Source organism: Phasianus colchicus, chromosome 1 (genome assembly GCF_987193195.1).
Source record: "Phasianus colchicus chromosome 1, bPhaCol1.hap1.1, whole genome shotgun sequence".
In the NCBI taxonomy this organism is placed as follows: Eukaryota; Metazoa; Chordata; class Aves; order Galliformes; family Phasianidae; genus Phasianus; species Phasianus colchicus.
In genome coordinates this window covers 188327586-188355154 of record NC_143436.1, presented here as the reverse complement: position 1 = coordinate 188355154, position 27569 = coordinate 188327586, and the positions used below count along the sequence as shown (strand labels likewise).

At 39.2% G+C, this 27569-nt stretch overlaps 1 pseudogene; it reads right to left on the bottom strand.

The window, feature by feature from the left end:
* Nucleotides 1–7950: 7950 nt before the first annotated feature.
* On the bottom strand, nt 7951–8903 carry LOC149920324 (platelet-activating factor acetylhydrolase IB subunit alpha2 pseudogene; annotated as a pseudogene).
* Nucleotides 8904–27569: the final 18666 nt, after the last annotated feature.

The following is a 27569-nucleotide window of genomic DNA, read 5'->3' as shown; positions in this document are numbered from 1 at the left end:
AACTCAAATGAACCATTTGAAATATAAGCTTAAATCTCACTCAGAATCACATGCAAAACAGAACAACAACAGAAAAAGTGTCTGTTTGTTTGTTTGTTTGCCTTATTTTTTTTCACAACCTTTGGAATTGTCAACACAGAACATGACTGGAAATATTAAGTCAGGTCATCAGCTGTTACTGGAATTCAGAGAGTTTTCTGGAAAAGTCGAGCAAATAATTTCCTGTCTACTGCTGAGAAAATCACTCTGATGCAAACTAAAAAGACCATGACAGGATGGAATTCAACACTTGGCTGGACAAAATAGGACAGTTTCCTTCCTGCTGCATTTCTGTTGAAATTAGGGGAGCTACACAACAGATCAATTTGGTCAGTGCATTTCCATAATAACACAAAGGTTCCTGCTTTAAAAAAAGAAAATCAACCATAGTTCAGAGCTTGACTTCTATTATCTGTAGGAAGAAAAAAAATTCTCTTAAAATATGGGATTCCATTCCAGTTCACTAGAAGTTAATGATTCCTGAGGGAAACCAGAGAGCAGAGATGTGATGCACACCTACATCTTATTCCTGAAAGGAGGAGGCACACTGAGATATACATATACAGCACTCATCAGCTTCATAGTGTAGATGAATTCTACAGACTCCCCAGGCAGTTTTGCTATTTAAGGCACTAGTACATGTGGAGACAGTATAGAAAATGAGATACTTCATAAATACATACTTCTGTAAATTTTCCTGTAGGCAACTACATCCAGTTCATATGGATAAGATAGAATGTCTGTTACATTTGTCTGTAAGTTGCACAAACGTATACAGGAGATGAGACACAGGGTGGGTGTGTTTTGCTGGCTTGCAACATTTTCTTGCTCTCCGTATTCTAGGTACCCATTTTCCTTGCTGCTTCATCCTGGAACATCAGCTGCCCTTTAGGGAGAAAAGAGGACGAGGATGCACCTTTCTAAGGAGCATCTGAAGATGCTGAGCCAGGGGAAGCCTCTGGGATTCCAGATGAGGCATGGAACAGTGACAGGTGAGGAGATATCCAGTACCCACAAACTGGGAAAGTGCTGAGAAGGCTGAGGAATAAACAACCCAGCCAAGCCTTGGAGGAGATGGAAAGCAAAGAGATTTATTCATAGGTCACCCATTTAGCTTGTTACAAAGAAAAATCTGATACTGAAGATTGAAAGCCCTCCATCTGCCCTTCGTGTGCCAATGACCAATGGTCTGCACTTCAGAATACAGTGTACTACAGGGCAGAATGAAGCCATGCTGGAATGAACAAAATGTAATCATTGCTCTTCGCTCAGTTGTGCAAGAAAGGAAGTCTGGGGACTGACTCTTTCAGTCTCTGATGAAGCTTTAGGCACTCACATTATCTGTGCTTTCCAGAGAATCAAGGATAAAATTGTTCGTGCAATTTTCTCCCTTCTTCTGCATGCAGGCCAGGACAAGTCAAGCTTGTAAGCCCACGTATAAGCTGCAGAATTATGTGATACATTGAAGCTGCAAATTAATAATGAGTTCTACATTTTCTCAAAATGGTAAATACAACAAACTCCTAGCTCAGGAGCTTTGTTTATTATTCTCTTTTGCAGCATACTGAGGATTTTATTACACCTACCCAAACTATCCTTTAATTGTGTCAGTCTTTTACATGTAAGCATCTGGTGCAGGTTATCAATACAACATATCAGCTATCTGTTCACTCTGCAGAGCAGCCTTCCAGTGGCAAAGATGCAGTGGCCCTCATTGGGAAAGAGCTAAAAAATCACTTGGCTCTGGCATCACCATAGATGTCTCAATCTGCTGCTGCTGCCTTTTTTTCCACGATGCCGCTGTGTTCCTGTCAATATCATAACTGCCTCTCCACAATAACTATTATGTTCTGTCATGTCAGTTATCCAGAGCACCTGTTAAGCTGACCCATCATACAGCAACTCTGAGCTACTCACATCCTATTTTTTTGGCTGGTGACCAAGAGGCTCACATTGATTTTTTTTACTAATTCCCGGCAAGATCAATGCACAACTGAAATTCAGTGCCACGCGGCTCTCTTCATCACTGTAATCAGATAGCTGGCTGCAGCACGCAGCAGACACAAGGGCAGCAAACAAAGAACAGGCGGAATTGGAGATAAGGAACACAGTATGCTGCAAAATGTTTCCATCAGCCAAATGGCTTTGAGTTTACTTCCCATCGCTGTCTCCTCCAAACCAATGTTCGCACTCTGTACAAGGATTGTATCTCTGTTCGTGTACCAAGCAGCTTAATTTCTCTGTTGGTCTGTAGCTCTGTAAGGGCTCATCTCAGTTATCTATATCTGTGGATAGATTTGACTATATGTAAGCAGAAACTTGCAGAGATACATGATGCAACACAGCAAGGTACCTTACTTCTTATCTTGATCCCCGATTTTCATCTCTCCAGTTGGCTTCCCTTTATCCGTTGTGCTTTGGACCTGCACTGCAGAAAACAGAAGCAATATTTTTCAGCCTGATTTAACTAAGTGACAAAATGGCAAGATGTTGGTGACTTTAGCAGTTTCTTTGTTAAAAAAATAAACAGGGCAAGTACACAGCTTCAAGCAGTTGTCCAGGGAGGGGGCTGCCCAGGGAGGTGGTGAAATCACCATCCCTGGAGGTGTTCAAGAAACGTGGAGATGTGGCACTGAAGGACATGGTTAGTGGGCATAGTGGCAGTGGAGTGATGGTTAGGCTGGGTTATCTTAGAAGATTTTTCCAACCGTAATGATTCTGTGGTTCTGTGATACCAGTGACTTCCTTGGGCAGCATCCACACACCCAGACCAGTGCTGTGATCAGGGAGTGATAGCACTACCTGGAGACTGATCCCTCTTGATTAATGGTTAGACAAAACCACCCTCATCTAGGAGAGTTAAGTCATGTGCCTGTGACTGCTCTGTGCTGCTGAACCAGCTCTGGCTTAGTTTTTCTATTAAACTCAGTGCAGATGACAAACATCAGTCCTGCTCAGCAAACTGTCCCTCAACGACCTTCCAGAACCCACAAATACAGCTGATTTTAATAGAGAAAAGTACCCTGTTACAAAGCACTGCAACAGGCTGCCCAGAATGGTTGTGGAATCTCCTTCTCTGGATGCTTTCCTGTGCGACCTGCTGTAAGGAATCTGCTCTAGCAGGAGTTTGGACTTGATGATCTCCAGAAATCCCTTCCAACTCTTATGATTTTGTGATTCTATGACCTTTTTCAGTATGAAGACACAGAGAGTCTTAATCATTCATAACCTTGTTTTCTTTTGCATCTATTCATTCAACTTTCAAAGTTTCAAAGAACAGAAAGAAACATATCAATAGAGTGATCAGTTTTTAAGATACTGGAGAGCCTCAACGCCTTTTAGATATTTTCCAAAATCACTCTTGGAGGTTTAGGTGTTGAGGAGAAACTGCATAACATCTGGTGTATTTCTGCAACAAAGAAGGAATTGGACTATAACGACTGTATTATAAAGGGTTTTCTTTGTTCTGTTTTTCTTCTTATAGGTAGTTCCAAAAGTAATGCCTCCTGTTTTACTCCATAGAAACTACAAGGAGTACAAAGAGCATAGTAGAGCAAATTCTCAGCTACAAAACACTACTTTTCAACATAATCACCTCTGTTAGCTATATATTTTCACCAGTGATGAACAAGAGCCTGCATGTCACACTCATAAAAATCAGTAGCAGTGGAGGTGACCTGCTACCATTGCCACCACTGCTGAAATGCACCACCTACCACCTCACTATGCTCACATCCACTGCTTCGTCTCCATAACCGTTCATCAAGCATCAATGAATGTCAACGAGCACCATTTTTTCTACACAGAAGTATTCGGTTCCACACCTTTGCTTCATACACACTTCCATGTCAGACTGTTTTAACAGACTGCCCCTCTGCTGCCATCTGTCACACAGAAACAAATTGGTGGGAAGGTGGAAAGTTCATTGGCTGCTATGTGGTTACAAGCGTCTCCCTAAACATAACTAGCTGCGAGATCAAAGCTTGTTTCAAACAGCCAGTAAGTCAGACAGACTCATATAGGACGGTGTATGCCATCTCCTCTGGCACAGCAACAGTATTTCTGGCAAGTGCTCAGAACACCAGGTATCTGCCTAAACCATCTATGCTGTACTATTTGTCACAACATTGCCCTCCCTCTGTAACTGCATTGTTCCAAATTATGTATCAGTAAAGCCCTGTTGGGAATTTCCACATTTGCTTTGCTAAAATTTTCCATGTAGACTATAACACAGCAGTTCATATAAGCCTATCTGCTGGTGCTACTAGGAAAATAAATCAGATCAGGTCTATCGCAGAAATAAATCAAGCACACCAGCTGACACTGACAAACCTCAGTGCTTTCATTAAATGTCAGCAAGCTTTTCATTGCTTTTGCTTATTTTTATTTCATTTTAAATTTTTCTCATAAGTGCTCTGTACTTAATGTCTTCCAAAGCCATTACTCTTCCAGTACTTCGAAACATAGTATATCTCCCCTGCAAAATCATGCACTGAGCTTCAGATAATATATTTTTCAGCCTATCCCACCGTATTCTTATTGTTCTCTAATGGGTCTTCCTAGTGAAAAAAAAATTAAAAATACCCTCCTCTCCACCCACTAAAGTAAATAAATGAATAAATGAATAAATAATGTGATTAAGTAAGCCATCCTAAGGCCATACCAGTTCTGGAGGTTAACACAAAATATACCTATTTATAACTGCCTCTTGAAATTATAGCCTGATGAGAATTAAAATGTAGCTTTCAGATAACTGAAGGTCATTAATCCTTGGCTGTACGTCAGTTCACATCAAGAAAAAAAGAACATAAATAAAATCATTTCACACCTTATGTTAGATTGCCGGTTGTATTGATGTCGCCAGGATTCCTCTCTTGAAACGAAATAATAGATTTGCTCACAAGGTTTTTCCTTAGCACACCTCAACCTACAACACTTGCACACATCTCAGAGAAACGATTTCCTGACAGATTATTTGGAATGAAAAATACTAGCTCTGAGCTGTATTAAAGTGTGCCATTAATGGCTGCAGAGCTTTTTCAGTAATCTAATGGTTCTGACGTTTAAAAATTCAATTTTCTGAAACCTTATGTTTGTACATTCGGATTGCCCACTTACATAATTTATTGTTTTTAAATAATGTTTCCACACATTATATCTCCCTTTCTTCAAGAGAAAAAAGGACATATTAGGCACCGAGTGCAGCAGCTGAGTTCTTTTTGAATTTATTTCTTGTGTATATGGAAAGTAGTATTACAAGTATTAAATCATCCTGTCTCTGGGAACACATATGAACTGTAAATGAATGAGGTAGGCAATTTTGCTTAATTAGAATCAATAGTATCATCCTTTAATTAACCAGTATTGATTGCATTATGCAGAGGGCAGCCTTGCAGAGGATATGTTTAAATGTTATTTCTGTATGACTTGCAAAAATATGTCAAGGGTCAAACTGAACTTGTATGGATAGTATTCCATTTGGGGGGGAGCAATCGCTCTGAATTTATCCAGGTCCTTCCCATAAAGCACGCGTGAGTGAGAAGCCAATGTTAAATCCTCACCGGGAGAAGAGCAAACTTTCACTCAGAGATGAGAGGTTTTGTAGTCCTCCTCCAGAGGAGTTCTGGAGAAGTACACATCCCCTTCCCACCCATTCCCTGCATCAGGAAGATCAGTAGAGCAATGCACAGATCAGGACCCTCACTGCTTTTGTAGCATCTCCCATAAACATACAACGCATGATTCCTTGTCACTGCAGTGTACGACATGATGAGAAAACAAAGTGGTCTCATGTCTCATCACTCTGCTCTGAGTGCAGCAGCTCCCAGCGATTAATGGCACATGGGTGCTGATGTTCCCATTTTCCTGCACACACTCCATTTCATGTCATGTTGAAACACACAGCATTTCATGTCAATACCTCTGACACGAGGAATGTTCCTCAAAAAACTGCCTGTGCAGCTCCCAGACACTTCTTTACAGTAGCCCGATAGGCCATGCATCATGGGTAAAGGTGAATTAAAGAAAGGCAAAAAGCTTCTGAGTGCCAAACTGTGAAGTCTGTGCTGACTGGAAATTAGCTGGGCCTCCCAAAGGAAAAAAAAAAAAAAAAGAGCTATCAGTGTATGAATACATTCCACAAGATATTATAACTCCAATGGAAAATTTCATGTTCAAATAAATGTGACCTCTAATGGGTAACTGCAGGTCACTGCAGAAGCTATCTGTTTGCACACTAACTCTCGACATTATTTATCATTATGAGAATTTGAAGACCATAAAATTCTACTCAAGATAAGGCTCACAATATATTCCTGTATGTATATAGATGCACACATATACATACATATATATACAATACACATGCTTGGCACACAGCCTCTTCTTTATCAGTTTTCATGGCGAAAATTCATAGTTAATGGTAGTGAAAGCATTATTTTGTAGCTGAGAATTTGCTCTATCAGATAGTATTATTGTGTTATTAGTATCAGTTGTCATTTCCATGGAGAGAAGTTGGAGGCATTACATGCGGAGTAACCCACATACATATGCATTTTTAAAAAGATACAAACATACTGAGAGAGGCAGCCCTGGTTCCCAAAGGCCTTCTAAAAAAGGGACTGAAGGAGGAAGAGAAAAACTAACTCAGAGAGATGAAAAGCCTCCCAGCCTCACAGCAGATCACGGATGAAAAGTCTTGGCAGGCTTCAAAGCCCCACTTCAGTGCTCTCAAACCGTCTTCCTTCCTTTCTTTCTGGCAGCAGGGACTGATACATCAGATTTGGCTCTGAAAACACAGGTAGCTACAGCACCAGACAAATGGGAGTGAGTTTTTCTTGTTACAGAGCCTGTGTCCAGTAATGGGATACTGTAGTGCTGCAATGTAATAAACACACAGGCACACACGGCACCACACAGGGCAGTCTGTCTGGGCATCCCCGTGCTGATTCTCACAGTCCATCAATGGAAAGGAAAACATTTGTGCTCTCTGTATGGCTGAAACGTGGCTGTACGCAGACACACCTGTAAGAGTGGGCACCTGCCAAGGGAAAGCATAAAGGCCTGTCAGTGAATGGGGTAAAGCTGTAACATCCTCTCTGGCAACAAAACTAAAAGGTGCCAGGGGTGTGACATCACTCCATCAGCAAATCAGCAAGGGCAGTGGTGAACAAAGATACTCCTGTTCGTTTCAACACATTACATTGATTGGGAGTAAGTAACATTCAGGTCAACTTTTCCTCTAGTCTTTTCAATTAAATTGTATATTTATTTGATTATTCACTTTCTAAGTAGTCTCCATTCCCAAGCTTCCCTTTCTGGGTTATTTTCCACTAGCTACCATTAATACAATCCTAAGGCTAATGAAGCACTCAATAGAATATAAATACTAATGAGGTGTGCTGGACTCTGCAGGTCTGTAGGGGGAAGAGAATCGAACAGGTGAGTGAAACCATGAAATCACACAGCTGCTATACAGTAGACAGTGTTTAAGTTTGTTATTGTATTCCTTATCCTTTTGTTTCTGTTGTCCACATGAGCCTTTAAGTCAAGAGCAGCCCAGAAGATTTTTTTAGATTTCTAAATTCCAGTTTCATGCTGGTTCAGAAAAAAGTGAGAAAGCAATATGAGCCACTTAAAAACCCCAGCAAAAGGAAAAAACAAAACAAAACAAAAAAAAACAGAAACCTTTCAAAGGTGGAACTGAGCTTGGAAAAAGCTCTGTTATTAGCAAGTTGAATGCCATTCTTGTTCACAGGCCAATACACAGTGCACAACCCCTACAGCTGGGAACAGTGAGCCAGGAGCTGTGTATGGGCTGTCAGAGACGAGGTTCTGGGACAACCACAGAGCAACAATACAAGAGAGGGGCACAGAGTGGCAGTCCTGTTCTTATTTTTATTGAGGAAGAGTTTAAATGTAGAACTCTTCTTCAGTTAATTTCTTCCTGCAGTAAAACCAGCCAGTAACTTCGGCCTGTGGCTGATGGGTATTTATCAGGTACATGATAGCCTCAGTCCCGCCTGCTCCTGTTTTTGTGATGGGTAGTGTTTTTGTGATGATTTGTTCCAACTCAAATAATTATGAGCCTTGATTTAATGTTGTCCATTTCACCATTCTTTAGCCTCCACAGAACATATTCAGTGGTGGCTCCACCAATCCCAAAATTCAATGCATGAAGCGATGAGAATGTGCACTCGCCATATCTCATACTGCTGAAGCAGCTGCGCCGTGGGGTTCCTTCTCTTTGCAGTCCAAGACAAATCTCTTGTGCTGCAACATCCGTCATCTCACTGAATGTCCTCAGCAGCAAGCATGATGACCAGAGGGCTGGAGCACCACCCCTATGGGGACAGGATGAGAGAGCTGGACTCTTCAGTCTGGAGAAGAGAAGGCTCCAAAGAGACCTTATAGCAGCCTTCCAGTACCTGAAGGAGGGCAAACAGGAAAGATGGGGAGGGATTTTTAGAAAGGCAGGTAGGGACAGGATGAGGGGAAATTGTAAAGTGGAAAAGGAGAGATTTAGACTAGATGTCAGGAAGAAATTCTCTACTGTGAGAGTGGTGAGACAATGAGACAGGTTTCCCAGTGAGGTTGTGAATGCCCCCTCCCTGGAAGCATTCGGGGCCGGGCTGAATGGGTCTGTGAGCATCCTGGTCCAGTGGGAAGTGTCCCTGCCTACATCAGGGGGATTGGAACTAGATGATTTTCAAGGTCCCCTCTAACCCAAATCATTCTATGTTTCTGTGTGGGACTGCTGCCGGATTCTAGGCACCTTGGCCCACATTACTAGACAGCAGTGGCTCCCTCCTAACTCCATGGCTCACTTGAAAAGCTGTTGTAAGTAGAAAAGTTGTTGCTGACATAGTTAGAGAGGAAAATAATGTAGTTCTTTTGCCAGAGTAGATAAGTCTTCCCCTGCAATGACATGAGCTATTTAAGCAAAGGTCTCTCTTACTGTTGAAAGCTGAGTATATGGAGAGTTTGTCGAGATAATTAGCCCCATTAGAGACTAATATTTTCATGCCTTTTCCTGTCATATGGGCAAAATTTCACAGAGTTCAGCTGATATTTATGGGAAGATATCTCTCATGTAATCTTACCTTGGTTTTCTGCAGTAAGGAATGATATTGTAGCTCTGCAAAACCCAAACAGGAAGAAGTGCCCTGGCAGGGATTCAAAACAGCTTTTAGTTCTCTGCATGGCAGTGGTCAGGAAAAAAAAAAGAGTCCCTGCAAACACCTCTAATTAATGACAAAAGCAGAAACAACCAGCCAAAAACAATATGAAAATGTTTAATTAGGCAAAAAAAGATGGCCCAGTATGTCTGCAGAGAATATGGTTCAAGTCCACCTACTTTCCTTTGACTCTTAACCTGTCTAGTGTCCTACTAATCTCCTACTAGTTTGTGTCCTACTAGTCTACTATTTGGACCCTACTAATCTCTCAGCTGCAGATATGCTAACTAACAACTGAGCAGCAGCAAATTGTGGAGACAGTAAAAGATAGTTGTGATTGGCTGATAATATCTTATGTATATGGATTTGCAAATGCATGTATTTTATCTAGTAATGAGGAATGTATCTCAGTGATTAGACTGAAGGATGACATATGGGATTATTTGTTTTCATTGACACAGATTTAGGCTAAATGGATTTCAGGAGAATTATTTCTCTGTACCTTGGTTTCCCAACAGCACAGTTGCTTGTAATAAATCTGCCTTCTGATTTTCAGGATGGAGTAGCTCATTACGTGTACCTCTACAAAATTTAGCATGGGAAAGAATCATAGTGTCATAGAATCACAGAATGGTTTGGGTTGGAAGGGACCTTAAAGCCCACCCAGCCCCAACTCCTGCCATGGGCTGGTTGCCCACCACCAGCTCAGGCTGCCCAGGGCCCATCCAAGCTGGCCTTGAGCACCTCCAGGGATGGGGCACCCACAGCTCTCTGGGCAGCTGTGCCAGGGCCTCACTGTTCTCTGTATAAAGAAAGTGTGATTTCAGCCTAGAACTGAAGACGGTAAGCTTAAATCAGTCTCCTAAATAGCCACAGAGAACATGAAAGTATATCTATGGATTTGATGATAATGTTTTTTTCACCTCTTTCCTAGTTGGATCCAGTCGTCCTCATGGGAAAGACATTAGAAAGGTGCGCAGAGAACACATGAACAGTTTCCCAGCAGACAAAACTCACAAGCAAAGAATGAATAAGGTAGTTTCTGTGCTTTCAGCCAGCACTGATGTAATGACCTTATCATATAACACACAACAGTGAATTAATTCCCCTCTTTGCCTGTTAAAGACATTTGTTCTCTCTCAAGTTCCTTGTCAAAACCTACGAACTAGGCCAAAAAAATAATAATAATCCTAAAAAAACCCACAAAAGTTGTCAGTCTCAGTCACCATCCCATCTCCTTTTATTAATAGAACCTTGACATGGGAGAGTTTTCTGGCCAAGCATTTTTCACACCCAAATAGGCTCAAATAAAAAATTATTGCCAACACAATGATTTAAATGTAAGATGTAACACTACAGCACTTGCCTAACTTGATTTTTTAATGTCAACTCCAATGTGTCTGACACATGCGAGGCATAAATGAATATCCATATTTCTTAGGAATTAAAGGTTCCCTGACAGCTCACGGTATGGAGCATACGGCACTCCCGATGGGTCGTTACTGAGGACTGGCATTATTTTCACCTCCTTCATTCTTCCCCAGCCAGCTTCACAAATGGGAGCCAGAAGACTCTCCCCTCTAACCTCAAGGGCAAATGTCTCAAAATATTTGATATAGACCAGCCTATGTTATATTTGCTAATTGCATTTGTCAATCTCCCTTGCCAAAATTTCCTCAAGTAACAGAACCTTTGGCAACAAACATGGAGATCTATGTATTTTGGTACAGAGAATGCTTTTTACTGTGCGTGAGTTAGGAGCTATAAAAGAGAAATGACTCCTTGTCTCATAGAGTTGGTCCACAGAGCTGCCTCAACCCATGCAGTGTCAGAATTGGCACCTTCTCCATTTTAAAATAACTTTTTCTGATGTACTTCTACTTGGTTTCTTTCTCCACCTCCTAATCTCTTTGTTCAGTACTTCCTCATGACACCAAGTCATCACTCCATTCATCTGCATCAATCTGTCTGCTGCTTACAGACTTTGCTGGGTCTGCCTCATCAACTGCAGACACTAAATTCATACAAATTAGTAACTGCCTTCAGCTTCACAGTGTCATTTTTGCTTCTGTTGATGTCTATTAGATTTTGGTGTACTGTTTCATAAGTCTGTGCTGGGTTTTTTGAATAATGTAAACTCCAGTTCTGCCATTGATTTACTGGCCCATCTTGTTTGAATCTGTTGAAATTATGTTTATGCACATACAAGTTGCTTTTCATCATGGAAAAAGTGACATATCTAGCACCTGTAGACGTGCACTCAGATATCAAGCACAGAATGTATCTTCTCTAATTCTTTAGACTGTGATTAATTTGAAGTTAAACTAGAAGCTGAATATGTCTGCATGTATGTGTCTACATGTAAAGCAGTTTCAGAGTTCCCGTTATAGCAGTGCAGACTGACTAATTCATTTGTTCTCATGCAAACCTCTAGTGCTCTTTGAGATGCCCTAAAGCATTCTATGTGGCTTCCAGCCACATGCCCCAAGTCCCTTGTCAATACAGGAAGTAGAGTCTAGAGCAATTCAATTTATCCTAAGTCTGGTAAAAGCCGTTGGGTCAGCTGAATTGCTTTTCAGGCTCCAGTGTAATGATTAAATTTTCATTGACTAAAGCAGGAACTCAGGCACTTAACTCACATGTAGGCACCTGCACATAGGCATCTGAATTTAAATGCCTTAATCTGGAGGTGACTTCCACTCCAAGGTTCAGTTTAGGTGTCTGAACATATGGTGCAATTTGCAATGTTTTAGAGTGTCCCAGTCATCCATATGAGACTGACAGATATGGCACATCAGCTACTGGAACACTATTCAGAGCCACATGGAATACCCTGGGGCGTCTCAAATGGCACTAGAAACTATGCTTAGGCTACTGAATGACTGCATGTCTACAGTATAAATGCCTAAACAGAAATGATTGTGTGAAGCTCTGAGTTAAGGTTTGAATTGTGCCTAGGAAAAGTCTAATCATTCAGGGTGTAAAGAAGACAAACGCAGAAAAAAATGAATAGAGACTTTGGCCAGAATACCTTGGCTGTATTCTAAGTGAGGATCTGTTGTCATCTAAAAATTAATTCTGAAGTCTAAGCAAATGTCTAGACTTGCTCCATGGTTAATACAAATACAAGTTCCTTCAGATGACAATTCATACCACAATAATAGAGAAACTGGATAAATTGCCCTCCAAATAAATTGCTCTCTACAAATTATGGAAGGAACCCAACTAAGCATTTAGATACCTGATACTTAATGGACTAATGTTGAACAAGATTCCATTCTGCCTTTCCCTTTGTGATTTGGTATTAATGATGCAGCTCCCTAGGTGTTAAACATGGGAAAGTGTAGGTGCAAGATTTAAGCACTTGTATAAAGGGTAATTTTCTATCAGCTGATTACAATTCATCATTGTAGCCATCATCATCACTTCCTTATAAATTCACTGTGTGTATGGTGTCACTATCCGTGGAAGTTTTTGAGAAAAGGATAGATGTGGTTCTGACACAGTCAGTGGGCATGGTCGAGATGATGGATTTTGGACTGGATGATCTTAGTGGTCTTTTTCAGCCTTAATGATTCTATGATTGTGTGTTTCTATGATCTATATCTCCATCTGATATTGCTGTTTCTGCAAAAAAAATATTTTATTCAGTCATGGAATTCTTTATCATATGCTGAAGATTTCCCTCTATTGAGCCATGAGAACTCGTGTCATCTAGTTGGCCAAAATGTCACAGAATTCTACACAGGGACATGATAGTATTCTAATAAAGATAAACCTTTCCTTAGGAATGGTGTATCTTCCTCTTTTAGTGTAAATCACACCCAAAGATGCTCATCTTCCTCTAAACTGAAAAGGGATAGATGAAGGACTTCACACACTAACTAGTGCAAACCACGTTCAGTAAGTCACTATGAATGTGCTATCGATTCTTACCATAAATCTACAGCCTACATAAAGATAAGAAATAACAACATCCATTTGTGTGTCAGTTCCTCAGAAATAAAGTAAAATTCAGTCTCTTTGTATGAAATGACAATCACTTTCATCTTTTTTCTTTATTATTTTTTCAATTAAATTATATGCGCTTGTCAGCATATGCATAAACAATGCCTTAAATAATTTTCTTAAAGTAAACAGTACAGAATTAAGAGATATTTCGGGTTTAAATGGAGTTATTCAAAAGCAGTTAATGTGTATGATTTATCCATCACCTTTGTGTGAAGTCTTTGAAAAGGTTCTTTTGTTCTAAAGTTAGGGGGTGGAATAAGAATAACCACAATAATGCGTAGCAGTGAGACTTAAGGAGGAGACATTCAAATGGCATTCATCCAGTCACACTGAGACGAACAAAGGGACTTCATCATTTGTATTTTCTGAATTGTGTTGTCAAAGGGCTTAGCCTAGAACAAATCCTCAAGCCCAGGTTGATTTTACCAAACTGAAAAAAATATACAAATAAATAAAAATTAGATGTCTAGAACAGATTTTTCGTATCTAAAATACTTATCTAGACCACACTAATCCTATACATCCTCTTTATGCAAAGTGAAGAGATACAGATTTCTAGAGGAGAATTTTTCTTGCCCAAAATCGAATGTTTAAGACTAGAAAAAAAGAGTAAATCTCTGGTTTGTGCATTTTCTTTCTGACTTCTCTGCAGACTGCATGTCTACTTTAAACTTAATTTCTAACATTCAGACAAACAGAGTTGAGAGAGAGAAGCTCCACTGAGGTAAAGTGCAGTTCTGTCTTCTGGGAATCTTTTCTCTTCCCTAGAAATATCTGTACGTATAGCTAAGATCACAGATGAAAGGAAAGTAGCTTCTCCTTACATTTTTCTAATATAAAACAAACTTAAGCTGATTTGAATAGTACTAAACTCACTATTTGATCTTATTTCCTGCGTTATTTGTTTGAAAGATTAATCTTTTGAACACAACTCATTCTTAGTCATAACCTCCATTTGATTATTGCTTAATGCCACTTTTGATTAGCTTAGTGAACCTGTAATATATTTGGCTTAGCAACATGTATAAGTGTGTATTTGCTGGTCCATACTGCTTTACAAAATCTTTTAAAATACACACAATAGGCTTATCCATCTTACATATCATGTGGATCACAAAGGCTGAATGAATGCATTCCCTTTAAGAAATCGACAAACCACTTTGTCCTGATCCTAAATTAATGAATGGTTGTGTTCAAAATCTTAAAACTATAGTTTAGAACTGATACATACTAATGAAGAGCAATGCGTTGTGGTCATTTCCACATCCAAGCCTCTGAGGGGATGATCAGTTGAGAAAAGGATCAGGAGAAGAACATGTCTAAAAGAAAACAAAAAAATACGCTTCCCCTCTTCGTCTGCTTCCCTGCCTCAACAACAGCAAAAAAATCCACATAGAAAAAAGAATGAATAGATGACGCAAAAGTAATTGTTGTGGATCTTGATATGAACTTGAAGAACAATCTGATCTGAAACAAACAAACAAACAAACAAACAAACAAAAAACAATAAAAGTACCTTTTATATTAGGTCTATTTTTCTATTTTATTCTCAGGTTGTTTTCATTTGTTCCGTGCTAATTGTATATTATAGGAGTAATTGAAACTCTAGTATACATTTGGATGGGGTTACAGGTTTTCATGAATGTGATGCATGATATGAGAGTATATGCCAAGCAGGACAGACATAACTGTAGGAAACACAATCCCTTTAATCCTCGTCTCCATCCTATGTTGTTAGAAATGTGGAACATGGCTAAATTTCTTTGTAAACAAGAGTACTCTTCAGCATGTTGAGGCACAGAAAGGAAATCAAGTACAGTGAAGAACAACTTCACAGGAGATCACTGGGCTGTGAAAAGCAGCAGCAAATAAATAAGCTGACTGTTGCTTTCTGATACGCAAGGTTTCAATTCACCTCTGCAAAGCTGAAGTGGCATTGCTGTATTCACAAATGTCTGAAGCGATGATTGGAAGCACAAGGGAGAAAAAAAGGTAGTGCTTTTGATTAGACCAAGTGATACTTCTGGATATAACAAGTTTTGGGAGAGACAATATGTAGAATACTGATTATCCCTGCTCCAAATCGATGGAAGCCATGACAAAGCAGCAAGGGCTTACATCACAAGATGCTTGGGACAAGGTTCCCTTTGGAGCAGATCAGGTATATTTCTGCACCTTTCCTTGCTTTCCTTTCTCTTTCTTCAATTTTTCCTTCTTTCTCTTTTTTTTTTTTTTATTCTCCTTGGCACTATTCTCTGCTGCTGTTCTACTCAGTGAAGAAAGCATTCACTCTTCCCTGTCCTACTTGAGTCTCTGTGCTCACATGAAAAGTGTGATGGGCATTACAGCCAGCCAGTTTCAGACTTCTTTCTCTTGCTAGGAGAGATCTGTGATCAAGTATACAACCTATTCCCTCAGATATGATTTTCCCTACTTTTGCCCTTCTACTGCCATTACATAGATTCCCAATGAGCCATGAGGAAGAACAATAACACCCTACCACTTGGAGGTCTGTGTTAGCTGCACACATGGGATTTTTTCTCAGCTCTGTCAGGTAATTCCATTATTGTACCTGAAATCAGTGGTGTCTGGGACTGATAGTCTGTACTTTCCATTTCTTTGATCTTGAAAGGAGTTTGTTATGAACAATTGCACATTTATTTAGAGAACAAGGAAGTGCAAGAAGCACTGAGACTCTGCTTATGGCATGTCACATTCTGTTACTGTGCTGCACTTGTTTCTTCTGCCTTGCATTAAGAACATTCATTCCATCTCCCAAGGATATTGGTTCCGTACCACTGAAGCTAAAAATATTCCCAGAATGCCCAGTGGGTAAATATTTTTATGTCCTTCCACTTAGATGAGGCTGTTTTAGAATGATGCTGACTCACATGTGATCTCTCTTGCATACTAATCAACACAACAATAATTAAGGTCATTTGACTGCTAAGCATGTTCTCTAATGTATTAACCTTTTGCTCTTAACCTGCAGTATCCTCCTTCATTCAGAGCAAAGGAACAGAATGAAGCAATGGGAGGATGAGGACTGAGAAACTTAAATTGAAAGTAAGGGATGGAGTTTAGGTTATTTGTATTACAATACATTTCGATGTAGGAATTGAACTCTGATATCCTGAGTCACAGTCCACTAAATCAGTCCAGTTTAAATCACAAGATTGTCCTTCTCCTCTTCTTCTGCAAGCAAAGGAAGCTTGACAGTGATGGTCTCTGCAGCACTTCTTTGATTATTTACAGCACCGGCATCCTGATTAAGCCTTTGTCCTGCTTATACATGTTTTGTAGACCCATATAAAGCGGAAAAAGGTCAACATGTGACTTGGATAAGCAACAACATTGTTTAAAAAAGCATATTCAAAACCAGCAGCACAAAACCTAGTATGAAACTAATTCATCAAATGTCTGCATTAAACATCTGGGGAATCAATTCAGAAATATCTCTCTCTCTATATATATACATATAAATGTATTCACAAATCATTCACACTCAAAAATCGGGGAGAATAGTTTAATGAGTTCTGCACTACAGCTGGGCTGCTTTGCTCTATTTACGTGTGGTTATGGTCACTGCCTTTACAGCTTCTGAATGTAAATGCAAAGGCTCTTTGTATTCAAAATAATCACTTGAGTGATGGTTCTTGTTTATTTTTACATGAGTTAAATAAATTAATTGCAAAATCAGATCAGAGTGAAAAACCTGTAATTCCCAAGGCAAGGAAAATTATGACTTAGTGTAGAGAATGTAACAGCACGTGACATCACTTTCCATGTGAAGCATTTTCTCCTTAGTTGTATTAAACAAGAAAGTTAGCTTATTATAAAGGGTTTCTACCAAGCCTCATTTTACTTTGGTGGAATGAATACCATTCCTTTCTCTTTCAAATTCAGTGTCGTATTCAATTAAAGGTGTTCAACAGAAAGGCCTCTTCTTTGTTAATCATTCAGTGGATGAGTCCATCTCAGCTGAATCTTGCTTTTCTGAGCTGATGGGGCCACTGAGCCAATCTTTTTTTACATTTGTTTTTAATTTAATATTTTCTGTGAGAGGTATTTAGGGAAGTATATAAATCTGTTTCCTTTTTATTTTGTTTCTCAGTAACTGATGCTTCCTAGGTTTCACATTTGCCAGCTTCTCTAAATGAAGGAAAGACAATCTTTTAGGGGTAGTCCTTCCTAGTGCTACAACTATGTATTAAAAGAGAGAGCTGTTCATTAGCAATTGCTTTCTTGAGAAAAAAATCACTGAAACATCTTTAAATATTTACATCCATTAAATGAAATTAATTCATATTATTACAAGAAAAGATGCCAGTGAGAGACAAATTGTCACTTCTGGTTCCATTTCCTGCTCAGATCCCAGTCCAGCTCAATTTAGAAGAGAATAGCCTTCTGAGGGTATTTCTCCTATGGCTAAATAGAAAATTAAAATGACTATACTTCTAAATTAGGTACTTTCATTTTGTCTCAAAAAATCATGTAAGCCCTGATTGTGATGGTTCAGCACACACTGAACTGTAGAATCATAGGAAAGTGACCCCAAGATGCCTTCCAATCCAACATTTTCTGCAAAGGTTCACCTGGCATATCTCAGGTCTGCAGCCAGGGAAATGTGAAAAACTGAAGTTTACCTTTTCCCATGTCATCCCACACAAAATGTTTTGTGCTTCACAAAATGAAATGCAAGTGAATTAATTCCAGGGTGATGTAAATGTTCCTTGAGAACACAAATCAAAGTTTCCATTCCAACTTCACCTCTTGTATTATGGGCATACATTATACTTAGACATCATATAGGCATATGGACATATGTCATTTTGTGTACATACATCTAAAATAACATTTTCAAGTGGAAACAAAACCATTTGGAGGCAGACAATCAAAATGTCCTTTATTGAAATCATTTTTATCCTGTTTTCAAAATGAACTTAAATTAAAATGTATTTGTTCCTATGAGGCACTTTACTTTGCCAAATTCTGACAAGAAGGAGAAATGTTTCCACTCTGAAGACATTTTACAGCACAGATTTGATCCATCCATGGTCTTTTCTAAGTTCACATTTATGGCTGTCTCACAAAGTGTGTAGTTTTGCTTATAGCACCCAGAGTCACTTGTCAGGATATGAGATTCATTGTGCTAGACACTGTGTAACATGTAAAACAGTGTTAAATTGTCTGGGCAGGATTCAGCTGCCTTTTTACGGGTTCCTAGTGCAATCTGGGACACCCGAGAGTGTCCTAAATGTGTCCAGGGGGACAGGTCTGCAAGATCTGCAGCTTTCAGAAGCAGCAGCTGGAAGCACGAAAAGATACCCCTCTACGCTCAGAAGGATGCTGAACTCCTGGTTTTAGGCAACAGATTCCTGCCCTTCACCTTCTGAAACAGTCTACTGGAAGCAAGGATTATGGGATTACAAAGTATGCATTTAGAAAACAATTGAGAATACAACAAGAACGGGAGCAGTAGGAATGGGCTGACCGTGATCCAGCGGTGTGTAACAGTGGGGCACAAACTGGACCACAGAAATTTCCATATAAACATAAGGAAGAAATTCTTTACTGTGAGGGTGACAGAGCACTGGCACAGGTTGCCCAGAGAGTTGTAGAGTCTCCTTCTGTGGAAATATTCAAGACCTGCCTGGATGCCTACTTGTGAGACCTGCTGTAGGGAACCTGCTTTAGCAGGGGTTTGGACTTGATCTCAAGAGATCCCTTCCAACCCCTGCAGTTCTGTGATTCTGCAAGATAAAAAAGCACCACAGTGCCAACCTGAGATGCAATTAGCCTGTTATCCTGTCTCTCACAGTAACCAACAGCAAATGAAAAACTGAACAAAACCAGGGTACATCTACAGAGAAATTTCCCTGCAATATAGGAGTGCAACTGAAGAACTTAACAGGAACTGATTAAATTGCAGTCAAAACCTAGCAAACACTTATCCATTCTTTTATGAACAGAAAGCTAATGATAAATTGGCTGCTTGCAAGGTATCTTGAGAAGAAACAAAAAGTTGGCTTTGCTAAGTATTTTCAGGCATAAAATCCACTGTTAACCTGTAACCTCTATGTTCTGGAGCAGAGCACTCTAATGTTTTGCTAATGGTGGCAGAATTAGCAGCTATTAAAACCTCAATTAAGCAGGGCACATCTAAGAACTTGTCTTTAGCACATAGCACTGAGTAAATCTAAATGGTAACAGGCCACCCAGACCCAACTTTCACAGAAGGGTTAGGAAATACTCTTTCAAAGGCTTACAACATTTTTATCTATAGTGGAGCAAGCCAGAAAAAAATATTCACACAAATATTATTTCTACTTTGGTTAAATATTCCAATTTACACAGAGTCTGTCCTTTGGAAGCTCTGAAACTTTAGCAAAAAGATCTCCACACTGAAAATGTTTCAGGGTTTGATAATCATGTTATGTTATGCCAAGAATTTCATTTGGAAATTTTTCTCCATTTTCTGAAAATTAAATGTCGGTTTTGAGTCACCAATTTTTGTAATGTCAAAACAACACCACGCTCCTCCTAAGAGGCCCTTCAGATTCTATTTTAATTCTAATACTCAAAATAGTATGTTAATAATTCTTGTATCTTCTTCACTGGGAAGTTCAAGACTGTAAACATCAAAATATTTTTTTTCAGGTTTTGTGTATCCTTCTGATGGTGATGCACCATATTCTGAAGACATAATGCTGATTTTCTGCTCGTACATTTGAAGGCAAAATATTGACCTTACAATAGGACAGAGTCGAGGGAATGAAAGACGAAATGTTTCAGTTTTCAAACGTTTCAGAAAAAAAAAAAAAAAATATATATATATATATATAAAGAAAGGTGTTTATCCTGTGTTCAGCAACAGTCCATCCACATTGATCATGTTCTGCCTGAACTTGGCTTCATATCACCAGGATCACCAGGGGTTTCATTCTAACTCTGTATGAAGTTTATTTAATTCATAACACCTTTTATTTAATTCATAACACCTTTTGCACTTTCCACTGGCTCTTTCTATAAGACTAAGTAGAATACTGCAAGGTCCTAGTGGCTTCTAAATCTAACCCACTGATGTTCTTACTGGACAAATGGTTTCTTATCAGTACACAGTAGATAAGGAGATAGATAAGGAACACCAAAACTGTCCCTGCTTCAGAGAGGTGACAATCTGTAAATCTGCCTTGTAGAAGGGAGAGAAAAACACCATCAAGGACTGGTGCATGTCAATAATTCCACATTTTTCAGCCACTTTGTGGAAAATGCAGCCTAAATGCTCCCCTGGAGAGAGGTTAAATATAGGGTTCCTCTGAAGTACGTTGAAATTAATATACAGTTGATGCCATTGTATGTGGTTATATGTTCAAAGGACAACTCCAAACCCTGCAGTTTTTGATTTCTAGTCATCTGGACTTTGTTGTACTAGCAAGTAGGCTAGGCTCCTCAGTTTAATCACATCAGTGTTTTGAAAGTGAATTTCTGTTTCTGCCTTTCATATTGTTGTGATAGGGCCTGATAATTATCACCCCTGTCATCAGTAGTACATAGAAAGGAATGACAAATTGAGGTCTGATGTTGCTAGGCATTGCACAGTTTCTTCCCTGACAAGAGAACACGATGACCTCAGAAAAGAGAATTCATCAGAGAAAAGTACAGAGAAATTACCAATTAAGGAAATTAAGAGTTATACAAGGAGAGAGTAATAAGAGAAAAGAAAGGGCGACAAAATTGATTAATAGAGATTCAACCTGAGTTCAGTGGTTAAGGCTGAGGTATTGCAAACAGCCCACCAGCAAGCTTTCACTCCCAGATGCTCAGATGCTCCCCATTGGCACCAGTATGGCCTCTTGTCTACCAGTCCCATTGGTTTTGTTGCTGCTCCTCCAAGTTTGATTCTTTGGATGACTCTTTTATGGTTTCTTTCTCCAACACTGCAAATTATGTAAGTCTATGGAGAAAATATGTGTAGGTTTTTTTCCCTGAAAGCAGAGTCTGGATTCAACAATGTAGTGGGAAAATGCACATGGAATAGAAAAGTTGGCAGTGCTGTCCCAGAAAGGAGACAGTATCAATTGAAAGTAGACAGTATTAACTGAAAGTGATGAACTTTGCATCAGCAGTACTTGTAATAACCATGCATTTTTAAGTTAAATGTAATCTTAACCATAATTGCTACCCCTTTATGAGTACCTGAACATATAATCTCAGCTACATTTTCCCTTGTTTTGTCTGCAGTGAATAAATAAAGGCAAATAAGAGGGTGTGAAGTGAAGGAAAAAGGATTAGCCTGTTGGAAATCAGAAGCAGGGAAGCTATTAATGATGAAAAGTTCCCAAAATACTCCTTTTGCTTCTTGCACTAGAATGTAATCCACACAGTTGCTGAAACACCAGCTTTCTTTGCAGATAACCCACAGGTTATATGCATACAAATTGGTAATATAGAAGAAAGCATCTATTAGAAATTATCATGGCCAGAAGCTCTAAGTCTTTGGACACTGGAATTGAAGCAGAATGAACAGTACAGAGCTTTTTAATAGATTAACCTCTTTTGTAAGCTCATAAACCTCCTTAAGAAAGTGAAGAGATGGCTCTAGGGTGACATCTGTTTCAGAAATGGATGGGATACACATTGTGGAGTAACTCTCACCTTCTGTGCAGCAGTTATTGAACACAGTTACAAAAGGAGCTGATGTTTGTATGCATGAATGGCTACCCTATATGGAGAGAACTCACCTCATTTCTCATTTCTGAATATAGATAGGAGTCCACAAACGTTTTTTAACTCTTATTACAATGACATCTATGAAAAGAAAAAGGACTATGAAAAGCTAAAATGCTTTTTTTCCTCCCCAACGAATTTACTGTTAAAAAAACCCACAGCAGTCAACTAATTTCATAGATGAGGTCATCTGCATTCATGTTTATGTAACAAGTTTTATTATATAACTTGTCCTTAAGACAATTAATAGTCTTTGTTCTGTTTCACGTATGACCAAAAACACTGCTTGGCCTTCTCCCACTGACTCCTTGATTGCACTTGGGGGCTGAGCATTCTTCCAAGGCAGAGTATCTGCTCCACCCAAATTCAAACTTTGCATGGCTGAAAGCAGTCTGGGGAACCGAATAACTGATCTGACTGAAGATCAAAAGGATCTTGCCTTAACATTAAAAGTAATAAATGGAGACTGTTATTTTCTTTCTTTCTTTCTTTCTTTCTTTCTTTCTTTCTTTCTTTCTTTCTTCCTTTCTTTTTTTCAGAAGGTTATTCAGGGAGATATTTGGAGAAGACTTGAATAGGAGCTAAGATTTCAGCAAGCCTGGACTAATGTGTTGAGGAACTGGTATACTGGGAGCAGATTCCAGTTTTGAAGCACTGTGAAAAGGACTACAGAAAGCTGACAAGAAGGATTCAGGATGCAGTTTGAGAGATCCAAGAAGCTCATAAAATATGGAGCAGGATCAGTATATAAGCTGCTTTATACATGTGCAACAGTGAAAGTTTAGGCGTTTAACCCTCTTGAGTTAAGCAGCAGCTGAGCAGTGGGTTTTGAGGGCTTTAGGTAGCTTAAGATGCACATATGCATCTCATTCCACCAACGAAAAAATCACAGCCTGTACTAAAGGAAAAAAAATCTCATGTTCTTCTTATGTCCAGGCCATCTTGATGGTTTGGAATTTTATTCAATCTCCTCTGGCAGGACTTATCAAAACAACAGATCTCTTTGGCTAATTAGTCTGTATTATTTAGAGCACTGTGACTTCTGAATTCTTCAAACAAGGATGTTAGTTGTGGCTGTCTGTTACAGAAAATGGCATTACTCTGAAAATCTAAAATTCTCAGCCTTGTCAAAAAGCAGATAGGATACATTTTTCTCTGACTTTTAGAAGGATGAGACACTGTGCTGCAACCCTTCTGAGTTGGACATGGAAGAATGGTGCTGGGCTCCACATGAAGGCTATTTCAGCAGCAGGCCCAGGCATACCTGCTGGCTCACCTCCCCAATATGTCTGCACCATCCTGTTGTCCCCACGTACGATGGCAGCACAGTCCTGTCACCAACCACGTGACAGAAACTGCTGTTAACACCTGTGCTTGGTACTCTTGTATCACAGGAGCTGGAAAAGTGTCCCCATGAAACTTACTGTTCTTGTAGCTGAAATGTCTACAGGAGTCACTTAGGGATTTTACTGTATTTCCCTTTCAGTTGTGGTGTATGGAAATATCATTGCATCTCCTTTGTCTCAGATTGAAAATGAGAACAAGGTCCCATACAAAGAAAAAAAAAAAGGAAGTTTACACAGTAACACAAGCTCCAGAGCTGTAATAACTACCCGAAGGAAGGTCTCCAAAGAGCAAAAAATGAGACATCGCAGAGGAACAGATTATGCCATGTCTGTGTTGCTGGGGTTCATGCGTCCTTCACAGATGGTGCTGGTTGCTGTTAGAGACAGGATGCTGGGCTGGAGAAAGCTGAGCGTGTTCCAGTCTGACAATTTCTGTGTTCCTAATACTACCAGATAGAAAAAACATACCTTATTTATTTAAAAGATCTTAATTTTTCCCTTTCTTCCATGCAGATTTAATTTCCTTCTGAAAGCAGTTACCCAGCTGTGGCTGAGAAACTGGTAGTAAGCGCACAGCTTCGGTTCAAAGGTGATTTAGCATGGCTCCTACGCTTAAAATAATAGAGGATGGGAAAGACAGGAATGGGGGTTGGTGGTGAAAGCATTTTTGGTGTTTGAAGTGATCATCCAGGGAGTACATCAGAGTTGTCAGAGTGAAACAGCAAGTTCTGTTCTTCCTCAGATCGTGCCTTTGCAAAACAGACACAGAAAGCTTGTTCTTTCTGTGACGAGGAAGCCAGGAAAAAAAACCTAACTAGCTGCATGCAAAATCATTTCAAAGCTAATTTCACTCCTTCCTGTGTAACACTTTCACTTTCCTTAATAACAGCAGAATGGGATCACATAAAACTTTATACTTTTAAAATTATCACTCTTGCCTTTGAAACTGAAGGTTAGATCTTCTGGTGAGGAAAATTGAAACAGATACATTGATTGAATGTGGTTAGACCAGCTTGCACAGACCGAAGCTCTGGCACTGGTTCCTTTTTATACAAAAGGAAATGCATGTGGAAAACCTGGAAAATCTCAATGGCTGAAAATGTCCTTCTTGCAAGCCTTGCTATTGAATACTAAGAGCAGAAATCTCATGCGTAATCTCCTGTCCTTTCAATCCTTCTCCAAGGAAAGTTAAAGAAAAAAAAATTTAGGATCACCGGAAAAACAAGGCCATGCACTGCATTAGTTTGTTTCTTTAGAGTCCTTTTTTGTTTTTTGTTTTTCTCCTATCCACAGCAAACTGTTGCATAGTTGCAACAAGAAATCAGAATGTTATGTCTACGCATGATGGGTACGAGAGGGCAGAATTCAGACTGAAGCTCAGTGGCCCATAGGTGTAAAACAAGGCCATGTTTGGGAGTCAGCAGAGCCATGTAGCTGAATGGAGGTGGAAGAGAGGAATGCTCATGACTGCATGAGTGGTATGGCGAACATTATAGGGTAAAGGGGAAGATCATTTTGTTACTGCATAGGATGTATTGTGAAATGTGTAGGGTAGGAAACAAAGACGGTGAAATGGAGGGATCAGGGTGATGTCCATTGGGTTATTGGAGTGGGCTGATATGGCTTTTGGTACAGTGGTAATATTCTGCAGCAAAAGAAAAAAAGATCCAGGCTGGTTTTTACAGAAATAGAACAGATTATGTGTTTTTTCAAATACCTGAAATGACTTGTGGCTTTAGCACTTCCAAATCATGCAGTCATTCTCTTCATCCCTTCTACCAGAATAAGGAAAACTGTAAGTGATAAAAAGGAATAGACAGAACTGTTCTTACTGAGGTTTCCTGATCTTGTACAAATTAGCATCACTGCTATTCTGCAGAATGCAAGAATAACTGGAGTGCTTGGCCATTGGTATTAATGAAATAAAGAAATGATATTATGTGTTGCCTGCACATACAGTCTTCTCTATGGAATCTTTACTGTTTCATTTGAAATTCTTGGCAATCTGTTATGCTTTATTTTTTTTTTTTTTTTTTTTTTAAGGAGTCGCCAAAGCTTACTTTTGGAAATAAATTAAATTCATGAAATATTTATTTAAAAGTGCATTTATTTCAATTAATTACTTTCCCTCGATTTTGAAAAGCCAGAAGAGTTGAAGGATTTTTTTGTGGTTTTTTTAATAGCACATTTTAAAATCCCAATTTTCATTTTTAGTGATAACAATTTTACTCACAAGTCATGAGACAGTATAAGAGCACAGAACAAAAAGGATGGAACAGTCTATAAGAATTATTGATCATCCTGTAAAGGGCAGAGCCAGTGTCTCATGGAGAGCACAGGGACTGCTCATGCCAACCAGCGTGCTACCATACATATGCAGGCACAATCCAAGGACAGCTTTTGTTCTCCAAAAGCATTAAGGTTGGGGCAAACCTGCTGTAAGAAAGAGTCTATCTGTACACAAAAACCATGGTGCAGTTCCATGGCATTGAAATTTATCCCAGTAGCAGAGAACAGGGCTTGACTCTTCTTATTTCAAGTTTCCAGGTAGCTATAGATGCTTCCCAACAGATGGGAAGAAAGAGGCAACACATACATGCAAAGAAAAGCAAAATTTCCACCTGAGAACTCATAAATTAAGAAGATTGAGCTAACAAAAAATTGCACCTATTAATTAATCAAGCTGTGATATGATAAATATATACGTACTGCATGCATCTATGCGTGTGTGTGTGTATGCATCTTCCTGCAGCTCTCTCTCCTACTTCTTCGCATTCATAATTTTCCTAAATTTCACACTCCCTGCTGTGAGTAGTTGACAAACCTTCCTCAGGCCAAAACACTCTGCTGTGTCTCACACAACACCAAACACTATTTGAGCAATAGTGATAGTTCTTTCAGTTCTACCTTGGCAATAAACTTTGAAGGCAAGTCTGGGATCTTTAACAATAAAAGAAGGAACAAAGTGTCAGTTATCAGCATTCCATGAGATTTATACATTGCCTGCACATTTAGGATTAATGCACAGTACAGAGAACTATTGGTTCCATCACCAGTATAGATATACACATAGATTGACATAGATATACACATAGATTAACAGGAGCAAAGTTCCACTTCCCTCAGAATTTACATATCAGGAGTCTTCTGAATCACTCGTATATCACTAGGTTAATGAATTATAAACATTCATGCAATTTCAAAGATTTGGATGAGCGCAGGTGTTACTCTCTCACAAATGTCCTTAAGAGCATCTCTGCTACAGCTGATAGAGACATAAATCACAGTGGAGCTGATGCCTTGGAGGATTTAGTCTCAAACTCTCTTCAATCAATCTAAACTTCAGTTGACAATGTCCAGACACCCCAAACACCACACTGCTGTCTGCTGCTGTGCACCTTCCATCATTACCATTTAATGAGGCAGCAGTCGAGAATTATACATCCGATTTTGCTCAATTAAGTGTGGCTTCAGAATCACTGAAAAGGAATCCATTTTCTGCTCAGTACTCCAAGAGTTTTATCAGTGAATGCATCATGTCCCAAAGCACAGTGCTACTGGGCTATAAAATATTCCAATGTCTGATTAATAAGTTAATTGAATCCATTGTAATCTTCCTCGTACTCATGCAGCTCACTTTGTCATTGATTGACAGAGATGAATTTGAAGATAGTTAGGAGTTTCACAAGCAGATGAACAGCTATATCTGAATTATCATGAAAGAGGAATAGTTAATAAGGGACTGTAATAATCTTTCATTAGAAAATTTGATGTAGTAACCATTGCAAACTTAATCCTGTACCTAGTTATAAAGAAAGGATTTCTATCTACAGGATCAATGCCATTTTGATTCGAAAATGTCTGCTTTTTTCTTTTTCTTTTTTTTTTTTTTCCCTAGAAGCCAAGAAACTTCAATCAAGTGAGACAATGTCCAGAGGGCAAGAGAAAAGTTGGTAAAAGTCAACTGCAACTAAACCATCTTCTTGGTGGGTAACACATTTAAATCCAAGGTAGATGAAATATAATCCAGAACTTAAGGGTTTTTCATGGTTTGAGTGGTATGGGAGGCATGTCAAATCTTCCAAAACTTGCATGGGGATCTGTTTTTTTCCATAGCATCTGACCATTTCACGTCCAGCATCACGATGCAGCCACATTTCTGTGACACCTTTTCTATTGCTTTGGGACAGTGTTCTGTATCAGTCCTTTGTTCAGGGAAATAACCCAGTGCTTGGTTCTGACCATACCACACATGCAAGAGCTGTTT